This window comes from Homalodisca vitripennis, unplaced genomic scaffold (assembly GCF_021130785.1).
Source record: "Homalodisca vitripennis isolate AUS2020 unplaced genomic scaffold, UT_GWSS_2.1 ScUCBcl_1;HRSCAF=141, whole genome shotgun sequence".
NCBI classification, from domain to species: domain Eukaryota; kingdom Metazoa; phylum Arthropoda; class Insecta; order Hemiptera; family Cicadellidae; genus Homalodisca; species Homalodisca vitripennis.
In genome coordinates this window covers 61,043-79,446 of record NW_025776166.1, presented here as the reverse complement: position 1 = coordinate 79,446, position 18,404 = coordinate 61,043, and the positions used below count along the sequence as shown (strand labels likewise).

The 18,404-nt window shown below is 29.9% G+C and overlaps 1 long non-coding RNA gene across 1 annotated transcript; it reads left to right on the top strand.

Annotated features, from left to right (window-relative positions):
- The first annotated feature begins 1,707 nt into the window (after nt 1-1,707).
- Nucleotides 1,708-6,559, top strand: LOC124370174. The gene is made up of 3 exons (XR_006923162.1): nt 1,708-1,784; nt 5,211-5,374; nt 6,224-6,559. It is a non-coding gene; the product is annotated as an uncharacterized LOC124370174 (long non-coding RNA).
- Nucleotides 6,560-18,404: the final 11,845 nt, after the last annotated feature.

Sequence of the window (18,404 nt, the reverse complement as noted above, 5' to 3'; positions counted from 1 at the left end):
TAGTGATTATACTGAACTATTTTGTTAAGTATCTTGTTAATTTTATGATTCAATTTTGTTTTAGTCGCATATACTTCATATTAAACTGTACTTGTAGTAGAAGATTATTCTTATATAAGCTTCCTGGTGATTGGTGGTAGAGAGGTTTTATTGAAAAACTTTATGCTCTGAGCTGATATTTTACCTCCTCTTATTAGTTGAGAAGTACTATAGAATATTAATTTTAGGACCTAATGTTTCAAACCTTTCCCCAGGGGTGGCTGGGCCCCACTGATATAGAGTTTTTTATACCCTCTACTCTACTGTTTTCAAGGCACCCTTCAGAGTACATTTCTTGATGCGCCACTGCTTTTGCATTGGATCTAAATACCATAGTCTACACGATAAATAAATATTTCGGGTCTTTTGTAGAAGAGGGCCACCAGTCTTGAAATATGTTCTATAGCAATGGCATATTGTTTGAAGAGTCTTATGACGATCTGTTTCAAGCTATCGGGCGGGACATGAACCTATTCTGGCCTCCACAAGAATAAACACTTAATAGTTTGTAACATAATTATTTTTGTTTTCTTTAAAATGTGTTAAAATTTTGTCCAATACATATATACTGAGTGTACAATGTGGTTTTGGTGGTCCTGTATCCATAGAAAATCAAGACTGGTGGTCCTCTTCTACAAAAGACCCAATATTTCTATAATGAGACAGATAAAAATATTAATTTTTGTTATGTTAGTTTATTATTACATTTGTTTATGTTTTGTTCATTATTGTATTTTGTATCATACATACCGGAAATTGGCAGAAGAATGACACATTTATCTTTTTAATAAAATAATTCACTTACATCAATGTGGAATATTCCTAACACCTGACGACGAAAGGGCACGTAGTATACAACTCCCTGAGAGATTTTATACTCAAGTTATATTACATTGTCAATAAAACAGATTAAATGAGTTTGTAGGGAAAGCCTGATTATTCTTAAATTACCTTTGATGATATCAAGACATAATTAATTAAGGCTATGAACGGTGTGGTTATTTTAAATGCTGTGAAATATGGGGCTGTGAATCTACAATTTGTGTAGTCAGATATGCGATGAATCAGATTTCATATGACAATAACCACACACAATAGTGTTTTACCACAGGCAATAATCATACATAAATAAATACTTTGTAGTCATATTAAGCTAATAAAGGTATAAAATGTAATTTTTACAGAAGTAATAGATAATAGTTTACGAAAAATGGAGTGCTTTACTTAGAATTCTTGTCAAACACGGAATATAGCATATAAAAGGTACGCAAAATAGCCATTCTTTATAGAAGGAAAAGTTATTACAAATAATTAACAATGAGTTTCATTTAAACCCACAGATTGACTGGAGAGACAAGAAATTATCTTATCTCGGAGTTAAAGGGACTGAGAGAGAAATGGAGGATATCTTTTCAAACGCGCAGTAGGGCACGCGCAGGTTTAGTGAGGTGACAGCGCTGGCATTAGCTTTGTTGAGCAGTCACCAGTCACAGTCAGTCAGTCCAGTCGGTAATCTGTAGGTCGTAGAGCCCGAGCGCGATTGTGTTGTGATAGTTGGGTTGCAGTTATTAGCGCGGTTACACACCACGGTTGGGTGAGGCTTGTTTTGGTTAATCGCTGTTGACTTCAACCTGCCTGTGGTCTGGCGACCTTACCCGACGAGATGGAAACCGTTCAACTAAATTTTACAGTGGGGTCATGAGATTCAAGGATTCTTTGTACTTACAGCGTCCGGTCATCTCAAGGTAAGTAAATTATTCATTTTTATCTTAGTGTAGTAAGATAAATGTATTTAATTAATAAATGTAAAAGTAATTTATGTCAAGCCCAATATAACTTAGTACTAGCTCAATTTATAGATACTTACCAGATTTGTAAACAAATTTCAGTACAATAACATGAAATTTTAATATGTGGTCAGACTTACTCTTTCGTTATTTAATATTTTAAAGTTAGTAAAAGGACTAATAGTTTTAAAAATGTGTCTAATAGATTGAAGAGTCTTGGAGCCATTAAGGAAATAAGTTTAAAATAGTACCAAATTTTAATAAAAAAATAATTTTCCAATAAGGTTTATTTTTTGGACGAGGTCTTTCAAAACCAAAGGTTTCATAACGAGCACAAATAAATAATTACATTAGTTTAATTAAAATTAATATTAAAATACCGTATAGTGTAAATATGCTTAAACAAGAATGTTACAAACATTTCAGCCAGTATAAACATTTATTTATGACCACCGTTTATTTTTTCATTAAACCTTTGGTTTCGAAAGGCCTCATCCAAAAAATAAACCTTATTAGAAAAGTATTGCTTTATTAATATTTAGTACTAATTTAAATGTCTAATAGATACTTTTAGGAAAATTGCATTTTATAACAGTTTCTTTTCCTTGTAACATTTAAAAATAAATACTTCACATTTTCAAAACCTTTATAAAAAGATAAGTGATAAGTCAACACAATCTACAAATTAAAATACCTGTTCTCTGTAATAATACAAAGCAATCCAAACCAAAGAAATTAATAAATAAGATTATAAAGTTTTTATTGGATTATGTTTAAATGGAATGATTGGTTATTTTTGGACATACTACAAAAATGTATTGTTTATAAAAATCCTAGCAAATTTTCAGCTTTAATAAAAAGCCATGAGTAGTACTGAAGTAATTCAAAAAGAATTTGCAGTGTATTTAAGGTTGCAATGAATTCAAAGGAAGTATTAAACTTGTTTAAATTTGGTTATGTATGATGATTGATTTGAAAGGATGATACAATTTCAGACATTTCGCATTGTAATAGGTTTCAAAAAGTTTATCACCACATCTCAAGCATTTTAATTCTACCATCTTCTTTCAGGTGTATAAAACTTAATTTAAGAACTTAACAGCCCTGGGGCCCTGTTAATAACACCGTGTGGTCGGCCTTTTCTTGCCCAATCTGCCAATATGTTGTCTTCTACATATTAAGCATATTATGTTGCCTATTTGTAAATCAAGATTAAAAATTATGAACAGGGAATGAGAAATTTTTGATATTGGAAACATACATTGAAGTAACGATATCAAAATAATAAGGCTGTTCCTGTTAGGGTAATTGTAAAAGGTCTACCTATTTATTTCTTTACGGAGATATTAACGCAATTTTTATTAATGCAATGGAAAAACAGTTACAACGTGAAACAAAATTATTTTTTTAATATATAAATTGTAATTTGCTGCAAATAGAACAATTGTGGAACGCTACAGTTTAGTGTAGAACGTATTTAACATTTTCGATACACCATAACTTAATTAGTATTTTCAAATAACATCAAAATATTGTGTAATCTGATAAACTATTATTAAATATACAGTTAAGTTTTTGAAAAATTATCTTATGAATGATTTTTAGGATGTTATCACATAGATCGTGTATGCAATTATTAATACGTAATTCATTTGTCGCAAAATCTACCTACTTCAAACTATGCTGGTAGGGGAATTTTACAATAGCTTTTTGAAACCAAATTTTATTTACTGCTTTAGCAAATGTGTGGGTACACTAATATTAAGGTTACAGACTGGCGGCCTCGAATAACGCTTTTTAGTTATTTTCGTAGCCTATGTTTATTGGGTTTTGGTGAAATTAGTTTCAGATAAATTTTATTTATATTTCTCAACAGATATATACAACTTTATTTTTGTAAAGGACACCGTGAGAAATTTCTTTTCCAATTGCATTCCAAACACTAACCACACCACAAAGAGGTTGTAAAAAGGGTTCTTGATAAGCTTGATTTACCCCTAAGGATTACGGGTAAAACAATAAAACTTGGTGCATAATTACTGCGCCTACGTTTTAAAGTGACTATCATTTTTTGTCATGTTGCCCTGAAATAAAGAAATAGTTTTTAAGGTAGTCTTCACATCTAATGGTGGATGGTCTACAAGGAGTTTGGCTATACATTTTAACATAAGCATAGACCAAGATGTACATTATTTTAAACAAACAATATTTGATGTAGAGATTCAGTAACCACCTTAAAAATTATTTCTTAGGTCCAGTATTCATTTACTAAGTTTAACTATTTAGATACACCATCCTCAAGTATCTCGAATTTATTATTGTAGTACACACTTATGAGAATTTGTACAATCTACACCTTGTAAACTAAAGAGTTTAAGGAATTATTTGACCGATATTGCATTTGTTAAAAATTTAATAAAAAAACATACTAAATAAGTCCAATATTTCATAAAATATTAACCATAGTTAAATACGTAGGAGGAAAGATCGATATCATAGGCGATCTAAAAGTGCTTTCTTTTTAAATACAGCGTGCTCGGGCGTTCACTTCTAAAACCCCTCATGGACCGGAAATTCCATTAGATAGTGAACTTCCGGCGAGTCGCGTAATTGCAGATTCTCGTGGGAACGAAACGATACAGACTTATTGTACTCATTTATAGGAAATAAATATTTAGTAATTTTTATAGTATTAAATTAATAAAATTGTATTTATTTTTTGCTATACCAGTGATTATGAAGTAAAATATTATATTGGAGTGTTGTACATTCTTCACAGGACTATTATTTATATCAAAACATAATTCCTGTTATATGTTTTTATATTTTTCTTCAATAGGAAATCTTCTAAAATATCTGAGTGATTTGTTTGACCCACTGTGTCTCAGAATAAACTACTTTAATTATCTGCAAATAACAATGTGTCAATTAAAACATAAAAGTACTGCTGAATTTACTGGAAAATTGACACTACGCGGGATGTCGCGTGTGAGCTAACTTCTGTACGTACTTTTTAAGCGCATAAATTAAGAAGATTGTATACTGTAAAAGAACAACATGGAAAATGTGTGAATGTATTGTAAGTGAGTGATTGTATCTCTAATTTTAAATGTTTGCATCAGGAAATTTTGCCGAATTGGTTGCAGGGGACAATAACGTTTTAATTAGGGATCACGAAGAAATATATGAGAAGATAGAATGAGTTCCCAAGTTGCTTATCTGTTTAATCATAATAATACTTTTAGATTTCGACAAATGCAGCAATTTGCCCTTGGGTGCCACCTCTTGCATGTTGTTAACATTAATTTGATGATTTAGATTAGAGAACAGTGTGTGAACTGGCGAGAATATTGTGGTCGAAATTTATATAAATTCTTTGCCCAGGATCTTGCCGGGATGCTGCCTTCTATTCCTTACTTACTTCCTGAAACTGCTCATCTGTTGTCCCTCCATGTGAAGGAGATCTTCAGAGATCTTCAATCAGTGACCTGGAAGCAAGCAGCTATTCTTCTTGCTGTATCAGCTATTCTTCCTTCATTATTTCCTGAGTATTTCTTAATGTTACTCTTATTTTATGCTTACTTTGTGAAAAGATTTTATGAAAAATCTATAAATAATTATAAAATTAATCCAATAAAACAGTATAATTCATACATGAAAACTTGTCATATTGGTATTTAAATTATTCATATTTAATATTAAATAACGAAAGGAAAAAGCTATTTAAACTAAGCTTTTATATGTACTAAGAGGTTGTCAGTTACAGCTAAGAACCTCATAAGCAATACAGTAATGTTTCAAGGGGTTATGTTATATTTGTTTTCTGCATCTGCAAGGGGTTTCTGCTCAGTATGTTTACATCAGTCTAGACATCTAACTTATAAAACTATCCGATGACAAACTGGTTTGTATTAGGAATGTTAACCTTTTAGCTGTTTCACAAAGATTTATCGTCATTCCTGTTTTTGTGGAATACTCCTTCATGCCAACATCGTTGTGCAATAAATTTGCTGTAATGCTTTTATTTTTATATATTAGCATATGTATATACCTATTTGTAGACAGTAAAATTGTGAATACAAATAAAATTTTGTGTTTTTTTTATTTACATTCAGGAAACAATTTATAAAATGGTGGACAGCCATAGAGTTAAAGTTTCCTGCCATTTTTTCATTTTACATTAGAGAACATTTTAGAAACCAGTTAATTTAAGATGGGCCGATATCAAGAGCTGATCATATTTAAAAAAAATACACAAAGGCGATTGAATAAAATTATTATGTACCAACTTTGATAGCATCAGCTAGAGTTTTAGTTAAAATAGAAAAAATTACCAGTAGCTAATTTTCTGAATGAATACTGTATTACACCACCAACAGGATTGATATTTGTTACAGGTGAACTGGGTATGGAGTGGATGGGCCAGCAGGAACTCATGCAGCATAGAGCTCTGCACAATTAACATGGCAAAAAAAAAACACCTAAGCAAAAAAAGATGTTTAACTTTTTTTAGGTTAAATTTGTACTGTTTTATTATTTGTTGAATTTTTAATTGTTTTTGTACAGTTCCTATTTAATTTGATAATACGAAAACCATCTTGCACCAATTGTTTCAGATAATCAACGCACTGCTGTAAACAGTCCTTTTACCTCTAATCATAAAGATCAATAGAACATAGATTTAAGCAGTATTACATATTAAATATTTAGTATAGAGAAATAAGAAAATAACATTTATTTGTTACACAATTAATTACAATCAATACGAAAGAGAGGGTTTTAGTTTTGAAATATACTACATCAATTAAAAATGTATTATTTTATTTAGACAATATTAAGGCCAATTAAATTAATAAAACTTAAAATGTGACCAAATAACATGTCTTGTTTTTGGTCTTGTCAAATGAGTGACAGTTTTAAAAGGCTTAAACTTTAGAAGTCCATTTATAATAATTTGTAATCACTACATGAAACTGAACATTGGTATCAAATGAATTTCTGAAGTGAGCAGTATAACTTCATAGCATGACTTTGGTTTATAAAGGTAAAAAGTCTTAACATAGTTTACCTTATAAAGGTCCTGCTAATATTGTATATTCAGATAACTACTATAATATAATGTACATGGAAATGGGCAAGAGTGGAATGGAATTGTAAATGTGACCAAAATCACATATTGTACGTTGGGTCTTAAAAATTAAAATTATTAATTTGTACAAGGCTTCTAATTTTAATGTGCATTTAATATTTATTTGTAAACTCTACCTGAAACTGACCAGATTTATAGGTAAAAAGTCTTAACATTGTTTACCTTATAAATGTATTTCTAATGTTGTATATTAAGATTAGTACTGTATAATGTACGTGAGAATGGCCAAAGAGAGGAATGGAATTGTAAATGTGAGCAAAATCACATATTCTACTTTGGGTCCTAACAATTGATATAATTGATATTATATAATGCTTCAACTTTTGAGAGGTTTTAATATTTATTTGTAATTATAACCCCTACCTGAAACTGACAGGGGGTATCAGATGAAGTTCTGAAGTGAGCAGTATAACTTTATGACATAATTTTAGTTTATAAAGGTAAATAGTCTTAACATAGTTTATCTTATAAAGATCCTGATAATGTTGTAAATTCTGATTACTTCTGCATGGTGTACATGGAAATGGTCAAAGAGAGGAATGGAATTGTAAATGTGAGCAAAATCACATATTGTACTTTGGGTCCTGACAATTAAGATAATTAATATTGTATAATGCTTCAACGTTTGAAGTGCAATTAATATTTATTTGTAAACACTACCTGAAACTGACCCGTGGTATCAAAATATCTGAAGTGAGCAGTATCACCTCATGGCATGACTTGTTTATGAAGGTAAAAATTCTTAACATTGTTTACCTTATAAAGGTCCTACTAATATTCAGATTACTTCTTTTGAATGTAAATGTGAGCAAAACCACATATTCTACTTTGGGTCCTAATAATTGATATAATTGATATTATATAATGCTTCAACGTTTGAAGAGGATTTAATATTTATTTTAATTGTACCCCTACCTTAAAATGACAAGGGGTATAAGATGAAGTTCTGAAGTGAGCAGTATAACTTCATGACATAATTTTACTTTATAAAGGTAATATGTCAAATATAGTTTATCTTTATGAAAATATATAGTTTAGATAATGTTGTAAATTCTGATTACTTCTGAGTGGTGTACATGGAAATGGTCAAAGACAGGAATGGAATTGTAAATGTGAGTAAAATCACATATTGTACTTTGGGTCCTGACAATTAAGATAATTAATATTGTATAATGCTTCAACGTTTGAAGTGCAATTAATATTTATTTGTAAACACTACCTGAAACTGACCCGTGGTATCAAAATATCTGAAGTGAGCAGTATCACCTCATGGCATGACTTGTTTATGAAGGTAAAAATTCTTAACATTGTTTACCTTATAAAGGTCCTACTAATATTCAGATTACTTCTTTTGAATGTAAATGTGAGCAAAACCACATATTCTACTTTGGGTCCTAATAATTGATATAATTGATATTATATAATGCTTCAACGTTTGAAGAGGATTTAATATTTATTTTAATTGTACCCCTACCTTAAAATGACAAGGGGTATAAGATGAAGTTCTGAAGTGAGCAGTATAACTTCATGACATAATTTTACTTTATAAAGGTAATATGTCAAATATAGTTTATCTTTATGAAAATATATAGTTTAGATAATGTTGTAAATTCTGATTACTTCTGAGTGGTGTACATGGAAATGGTCAAAGACAGGAATGGAATTGTAAATGTGAGTAAAACCACATATTCTACTTTGGGTCCTAATAATTGATATAATTGATATTATATAATGCTTCAACGTTTGAAGAGGATTTAATATTTATTTTAATTGTACCCCTACCTTAAAATGACAAGGGGTATAAGATGAAGTTCTGAAGTGAGCAGTATAACTTCATGACATAATTTTACTTTATAAAGGTAATATGTCAAATATAGTTTATCTTTATGAAAATATATAGTTTAGATAATGTTGTAAATTCTGATTACTTCTGAGTGGTGCACATGGAAATGGTCAAAGAGAGGAATGGAATTGTAAATGTGAGTAAAATCACATATTGTACTTTGGGTCCTGACAATTAAGATAATTAATATTGTATAATGCTTCAACGTTTGAAGTGCAATTAATATTTATTTGTAAACACTACCTGAAACTGACCCGTGGTATCAAAATATCTGAAGTGAGCAGTATCACCTCATGGCATGACTTGTTTATGAAGGTAAAAATTCTTAACATTGTTTACCTTATAAAGGTCCTACTAATGTTGTATATTCAGATTACTTCTGAATGGTGCACATGGAAATGGTCAAAGAGAGGAATTGAATTGTAAATGTGAGCAATATCACATATTTTACTTTGGGTCCTTTCAATTAAGATAATTAGTATTGTATAATGCTTCAACTTTTGAAGTGCAATTAATATTTATTTGTAAATACTACCTCAAACTGACCAGTGGTATTAAATGAATTTCTGAAGTGAGCAGTATCACTTCATGGCATGACTTTAGATTATGAAGGTAAAAAGTCTTAACATTGTTTACCTTATAAAGTTCCTACTAATGTTATATATTCAGACTCGCCTTCGGCTCGCTGGGGGCTACGCCCCCAGGCCCCCAGTTGGGTGTTTGCAAAAATTCGGGGATAAGAGTGATTTGGTGATGGGTAAAATTCGGACATGAGGTCATACTAGGGATTCCCAGGGGGGGGGGGTTTAACGTAACCTGGTAATAAGACGTCAGGGGGTTATCTGATCATACCAGGAACTTCCCAAGGGGGGGGTTAAAAGATTTGGTGATTGGTAAAATTCGGACATGAGGTCATGCCAGGAAATTCCCTTGGGGGGGGGGGTAATGCTACCGGGGGTTAATACATCAGGGGGTTTAATTTACTCAGTTGGATATTTGGTCATAACAGGAAATTGTAAATGTCAGAAAATCACATATTTTACTTTGGGTCCTAACAATTGATATCATTGATATTATATAATGCTTCAACGTTGGAAGAGGATTTAATATTTATTTTTCATTGTACCCTTACCTTAAAATGACACGGGGTATCAAATGAATTTCTGAAGTGAGCAGTATAACTTCATGGCATAATTTTAGTTTATAAAGGTAAAAGTTCAAACATAGTTTACCTTATAAAGGTCCTACTAATGTTATATATTCAGATTACTTCTGAATGGTGTACATGGAAATGGTCAAAGAGAGGAATGGAATTGTAAATGTGAGCAAAATCACATATTCTACTTTGGGTCCTAACAATTGATATAATTGATATTATATAATGCTTCAACGTTTGAAGTGCAATTAATATTTATTTGTAAATACTACCTGAAACTGACCAGTGGTATTCAATGAATTTCTGAAGTGAGCAGTATCACTTCATGGCATGACTTTAGATTATGAAGGTAAAAAGTCTTAACATTGTTTACCTTATAAAGTTCCTACTAATGTTATATATTCAGATTACTTCTGAATGGTGCACATGGAAATGGTCAAAGAGAGGAATGGAATTGTAAATATGAGCAAAATCACATATTCTACTTTGGGTCCTAACAATTGATATAATTGATATTATATAATGCTTCAACGTTTGAAGGGGTTTTAATATTTATTTGTAATTATAACCCCTACCTGAAACTGACAGGGGGTATCAGATGAAGTTTTGAAGTGAGTAGTATAACTTTATGGCATAATTTTAGTTTATAAAGGTAAAAGTTCAAACATAGTTTACCTTATGAAGTTCCTACTAATGTTATATATTCAGATTACTTCTGAATGGTGTGCATGGAAATGATCGAAGAGAGGAATGGAATTGTAAATGTGAACAATATCACATATTTTTTTTTGGGTCCTTTCAATTAAGAGAATTAGTTTTGTATAATGCTTCAACGTTTGAAGTGCAATTAATATTTATTTGTAAATACTACCTGAAACTGACCAGTGGTATTCAATGAATTTCTGAAGTGAGCAGTATCACTTCATGGCATGACTTTAGATTATGAAGGTAAAAAGTCTTAACATTGTTTACCTTATAAAGTTCCTACTAATGTTATATATTCAGATTACTTCTGAATGGTGCACATGGAAATGGTCAAAGAGAGGAATGGAATTGTAAATGTGAGCAAAATCACATATTGTACTTTGGGTCCTGACAATTAATATCATTAATATTGTATAATGCTTCAACGTTTGAAGTGCATGTAATATTTATTTGTAAACACTACCTGAAACTGACCAGTGGTATCAAATGAATTTCTGAAGTGAGCAGTATCACCTCATGGCATAATTTTAGTTTATAAAGGTAAAAGTTCAAACATAGTTTACCTTATAAAGGTCCTACTAATGTTATATATTCAGATTACTTCTGAATGGTGTACATGGAAATGGTCAAAGAGAGGAATGGAATTGTAAATATGAGCAAAATCACATATTCTACTTTGGGTCCTAACAATTGATATAATTGATATTATATAATGCTTCAACGTTTGAAGGGGTTTTAATATTTATTTGTAATTATAACCCCTACCTGAAACTGACAGGGGGTATCAGATGAAGTTTTGAAGTGAGTAGTATAACTTTATGGCATAATTTTAGTTTATAAAGGTAAAAGTTCAAACATAGTTTACCTTATGAAGTTCCTACTAATGTTATATATTCAGATTACTTCTGAATGGTGTGCATGGAAATGATCGAAGAGAGGAATGGAATTGTAAATGTGAACAATATCACATATTTTTTTTTGGGTCCTTTCAATTAAGAGAATTAGTTTTGTATAATGCTTCAACGTTTGAAGTGCAATTAATATTTATTTGTAAACACTACCTTAAATTGACCAGTGGTATTAAATGAATTTCTGAAGTGAGCAGTATAACTGCATGGCATAATTTTAGTTTATAAAGGTAAAAGTTCAATCATAGTTTACCTTATAAAGATCCTGATAATGTTGTAAATTCAGATTACTACTGAATGGTGTACATGGAAATGGTCAAAGAGAGGAATGGAATTGTAAATGTGAGCAAAATCACATATTTTACTTTGGGTCCTTACAAGATAAATAATATATAATGGTACACCAATTTAAGTGCATTTAATATTTATTCGCAAATTGTAACTGAAACTCGTGAGTGACACTAAATATAATGCTTAAATAAACTGTATGCTCTTTAACTTTAGTTAAGGGTTAGTGTTTACATTTGAAAAAGTATATGCATGTTGGTTATTCGTGGAAGTAGTGAAAGAGATGAAAAGAGCTATGAATGTCAGCAATATAGTTTATTGTAAATATTGGCCCAGATAAAGAAGAAAAGTAATATAGTATGTGTTTTCAGTTGTTTAAGTGCAATCAATAATTATTTGTAAGTCCTACCTGAAACTAGGTTTTGGCATTAAGTGACATACTGAAATAAAGCAGTATCATTTTATGTTATAACTTTATTTTAAAAGTAATATTCTTAATCCAGTGTATAACTGTGTAATAACATCCATGAAAATGGTTTAAACTAAGAAAAAAACTGTGATTATGAGCAGTACTACATATTCCACCATTAGTTTAGATAAGTAAGAAAACTGTTATTCATAAATGCTTTAACAGGTGTTTTACATTTATTATTTATTTCTGAACACTATCTGAAACTGGTCAGAGACAACAGTATCAATTCATGGTTTAATTAAGGTTTATAATAGTAAGAAGTCTAATAGTTTTTACCTTTTAAAGACACTGTGAATGTTACTTATTCTATGTAAAACTGTATGTGTATATTAAAATGGTCCAAGAGAGATATTCCACAGTAGATGTGAGCAATATAACATATGGTATCTTTTGTTAGACTAGTATTAAAACTATAATTCATCAACGTTTCCAAATTTGCATTTGCGTTGAGTTCATTGTTTATTTGTAAAAACTATTTGAAACTGTTCTGTGACTAAATTAAATACTGAAGTGAGCAGTATAAATTCATGGTATAACTTAAGTTTATAAAATTAGGACGTTTATTTGTGTTTAATTTTTTAAAAGTTTACGAACGTATTAAAATTCAGTGTACAACAGTCCTAATAAGATAATTGGACTTTAAATGTGAGCAATTTTACATATTACGGTATATCATTAGTATAGGCAGGTAAGAAAATTATCATTAATAAATGCTTCATTAGTTATGCATTCATGGTTTATTTTTAAACACTACCTGAAAAAAAACAGTTCAGTAACAACATGAAATGTTAAAGTGAGCAACATCACTAATAGCAAATATATTTTATAAAAGTAATAAGTTTAATAGTGCTTACTGCTTAAAATTCTATGGATTTTTAAAATTCATATTACAATTGAATAATGTACATGAAAGTGTCAAAGGGAAGTATTGGACTGTAGCACTACCTTATATTGTATCTTTGGTCCAGACAAGGAAGAAAATTCACATTGTAAAATGCTTCAATGTGCATATAATGTTCATTTGTTAACACAACTGGAAAAAAAAACCTAGTGACAATAGTGTCACTAATATAGATAAAGTTCTAAAGTGAACAGAATCACTTATATACACCAAGTACAGTTTAATTTAACAAAACAGTTCTTGTATTAAATTTGTACCAGCTTTTTTCTTATGTACCTCCTTTTTGAGTACAGTAGCTGTAGAAATTCCTGTCTTTTTACAGCAAATTTTAATAGAAAACTAGAATATTTACAATTATTTTAAAGATGTTGCAACACATGTCTCAAACATCCAACAGAATACATAGAAAATACCATTGATATTTGAATATAGAATAATTCTTAAGCAATATATCAACCATTCTATATTATTATTACTATATAGTAAACATAATTTTAAAATTTTATTTTTGTATTTTATTATTATAATTCCATAATGATTTCATATAATTTTTTCAAACTAATTTGTCTTTTTCAACTGATTAATCTTTTTGTTGTAATTATTTAAATTACGATATTCTGATTAATCTAAAATGGTCAAATTAAAAAATTTAAACAGGGGTAATAAAATATTTAGTAACTGGTGATTTTATTTAGTAAATTTTTATTTTTGTATGATTAAACAAATTTATAAAACTAGTCTTGCATATTTATTGGAATCCCTTACTCCTGAAGATAGAATTTACTATTAATTAGTGAGTATTAAAGTGAGTTTCATCACTTAATATGATTATCCAATAAAACTAAATTTTACTGTGTGCCAGGGATACTACTAGATTCAGTTTTTTCCAGTGACATTTCTTTGATATATTCCTAGTTGTGTGTGGAATGCTGCTATCATTTTGAGCTACAGGTAAGAAGTGATACTGGACATGGGTTGTAGCCAATGAAGTTCCTGACCTAGTGTGGTGAGGTGAGATTTCGGGCGTTTGGTATACTATTGATTTTTATCACTATGCATCATCTTCAGAGATATTCTTGCATGAGTGTTATCTTGAGTGGTAAGATAAAATTATTGGATCCCTGTAGAAGGGTAGATTCTGCACCTGATCAGATGGGTGTTAAAAGTGAAGAAGTTTTGCTTGCACAAACATCTAAATATGATGCCAGTACCTACCTAAATATGATGCCAGTACCTACTTAAGTAGTAATATTAAATCACAATTTATTAACCTTGGAATGAAAGCTTTGCATACCAGTTGCATGTTGCACACATATTTTGTGTGTTAATACAATTTTAAAATAAATAACAATAAAAATGTTAAGGTTATATTTATTTTTATGATATTTAAGGCGAAATCTAAACATTTATGAATGAAATAAAAAGAGGACAAGATTAAGCTTTCCTAAGCTGTAGTCAGGATCGAATTTTGAATTAACATTAATTTAGAATATGAATAAAAAAATTAATTCAAATGCATAGCTACATATACTGTTAAAACTAAAATACACACTGTACTTCACTGTTTCTAATCACCAAATAGGCCTACTTGTTGCATAAAATTTTTAAAGATTAAAATAATATTTTATAATGTCAAGATTAAATCGGGTTTATTAGGGTTGTTAAGTCTAACTGTATGTCAAAATCAATTTTCAACTATTTAAAAGCCTATAAAATCTACACATTTTGTCTAAACGTGTGGAATCATTTTGTAAAACGTTAAAAGTAAAACTGGGACTAAATTGATTTTAATACCATAAAAATCTAAAGTTCCTTTCAATATAATATAATCTTTAATGCCAAATTTTGTCAAGATCAGATAATAATGGGGGCGTCATATTTTAATTTAAATTAGATGGAATGTATTGTAAATTTTAACACGAATCGGTTTAGAGAAAAAGTTTGTGTTTGTAATCATTTTAAGGATTGAAAAATATTTAGTAATTTAATCAAGGAGTGATTTTGAAGAAAAGCTTTAATTGTTTTCAGTAAAACAGAGGAAACTATATGACTATTTACTATTGTACACCCTCGTGATATACGGATGAACGTCGATGTCCGTCCATTTGTTTGCTTGCTTATATTCTCAAAAGTATGGAAGGACATGTTTCTGAACACTTTTCTTTAGCTATCAGTTAACGACTTATATGAAAATTATAGCACTTCTATTTCATAGGAATGATATGTATGCTGTATGTATGATATAAAATACTGAGTGCCGACCGTTTAGTTATGAAATTATGAGGTATACAAAAGGGTAAGTTTGATATAGACGCCACATAGTATGCCTATATGCTATATGTAAACAATGGCGGGTCTAACAATTAAAAAAATTCCACTCCTTTGAAGGCAGGGTTGGGTAAAATGGGTGATGGCAGTATACGAGGATTTATAGGATTATATAGTATTATAATTTATAGGATTATATAGTGAAATTCTTTCACCAAAATACAGTAATGGAAATAGGAATAGCTTAAAATATTTGAATACAACTCTTGTTTAATGTCCAAACTTGAAAAAGTTTACTTATAATACTACTAAACTACACGTAATAAACTGTTAGAAAAGTTTTAGTCACTCCACTAGAAACTGCAGGCAGTATTTTAAAATATAGGCAATTTCGTAATAATACCAAAATAAAAAAAGGCTTATTAATAAACTGTACAGTATGTATACGAATGAAGCTCCAGAGAGTAATTATTTATTCATTTATGATGTAAGGAGATAGCATTTAGTAACTTGTATCTTTCATGTATAGTCTACTATATATAAAACCGTCCATATTTTTATTTTAAAGTTTTTATTTTGGCCTTGGAATATCCATTTTTTTCTGTCTCTAAAAATTTTACTAAAACTGTGGTCACACATTTCTTTAAACTTCTAAAATATTATTCCAACCAGCAGTCCTACTCGCCACGTTATTAGGACTAAGTATGTATTTTTTTACATTTTCCGTTTACAGAATTTCGAAATCTAAAGATATCAACGCTGTAAACAATTCCTACTGCTGTTGAATTTCAAAAGCTTGAAAGTTTATATTTAAAGTTGTACATATGCTTCAATTATATAAATATACAAGAAATTTAGTATTTATGTCATCAGATGCAATAAATCACTAGTAAAAGTAAGTCAACAAATGGATATCGATATATAATAAAACCACTGATTAGCAATTGATTCGACTAGATTATTTCCAAAATTAAAATGTATAAATAAAAGTCCAAATATACTTACGGATAATACAATTAGTAACCTAACATTGCATCACTGTGGTCGTTAAGATGTGAAGATCATTAACATGAAACGGACACCGTGAACATTCAGACATTGTATTCGTAATCACAAAGGTATGTTACGTGTGTGTTGTTTATTCGGGTACAAACTACAGTCACAACATTTAATATAATATTTAATTTTTTAGTTTTACACTTTCAGATAATCGGTACAGTATATCTGAAGTTTGTTGACTAGAGAGATGCGGTACAATACACAATACTCGTATATTGTGTACACAAATATTTCTCAATGGTAAACGCTACAAATTAATTTCAGTTATAACTAACCATCAAGCACTATTTTAAAAGTGTATATAAAGCGAAACAAACCTTAAAATCAAATCTATTAAGGTATAATTAATCTGAGTTATGAAACGCGCCTGCAGGTGAACGACGCAAACTACTTTCAGCTGCACGCGGCAATGGATGTCCAACTGCTAGTTTAGACTGTACTCCTGGACTCTATGCCACTGGACTTACTGAGACTGCTGTATTTTAATAATATTTCAGAACTGGACTCAGTGATACCTGGACTTTATGAAACTGTGTTATATTTTAAATTAATATTAGAGACCTGGACTTTGTGAAAACTGGACTTTATGAAACAAGCACTTTATTTAATGTATTTTTTTGCTGGAAATTCAGAGCTGGACTTAATGAAAACTGGACTCAATGCAACCCTCCCCTCATAACTAGGCTATTTCTGAAAACATCACTTTCCAAACATCCAAATTTTAAGATAGACGTTTAACAATGCTATTTCTAAATAGCAGGTTGTATGTATAGCCATTAAAAAAGTTTGGTGAGGAAAAATAAATAGAAATATGTATTATACTGAGTATATTATTTTTTTATTGTTCTGCTTAAATCTATGATAATAAATAACCAGACTTAAGAAACAACAAAAGTTTACATAATACGAACTTAAATTCAAGCTAGCATTCAAAATAAATGAAGAAGAAGATGAATGATTTATTTCAATGAGTAGTAGGCTACAATATACAACTCAGTAGCTTCAAACATAATTATACGCATATTGTAAAATAATACAAGAAACAATTTGTCATAATCCTATCTAACCCTAATATTGTTATAAATACGAAAGTAAGTTTGTTTGTTACGCTAAAACGATTCAATATGTTGTATTGAAATTTTACATAGACATTCCTAATGTTCCAAGAGAAAACATAGGCCTATTCTTATTTTGTAAATCCTTTCGGGCTACGCCAAAACTATTTTGTCAAAACTGTTATTAACAGCTTAGAAAAATGTCATGTTCATAGCTCAATTCACTATCAAAATATCACCATGAGTTATCTCAAGTTAGTGGTTTTGATAAAGGTCAGCCAAATCCTATAGAGAAATATGCACTTATCTTAGAACTCTATATTGTCTATATAGAAACAAATAGATAAAACAGAAAATATTCCGGCTTACTCAGAATATTTAATAAAAATGTTTGAGAAAACGTAACGAAAGTCTTGTGTATTGCGTTTTGTATTTACACATTGATTTATTCTCCGATTTTCTCGTTGTTATCATGGGTACAATTAAGACAAATGTAACAAACGCTCAGCCAAATCTCATGAAGTGACATGCAACATCATTGAACTCGATTTTGTCTACAATGTAGAAATAAATGTTCATGCTAAATTTATTGGTTTATTTGAAATTGTTTCAGTTTTTAGAGTGTCAGGTTTCTAAATGCTTTGAGGCAAAGATAACTACTATAAACGGTACAATTCATTATATTTGTATTGCACCATCCATGAAAAAGGTTCAATGTTTTAAATGTTGTCAGGTGCTTATTACAGTTTTCATACTGACTCCTGAACCGAAACT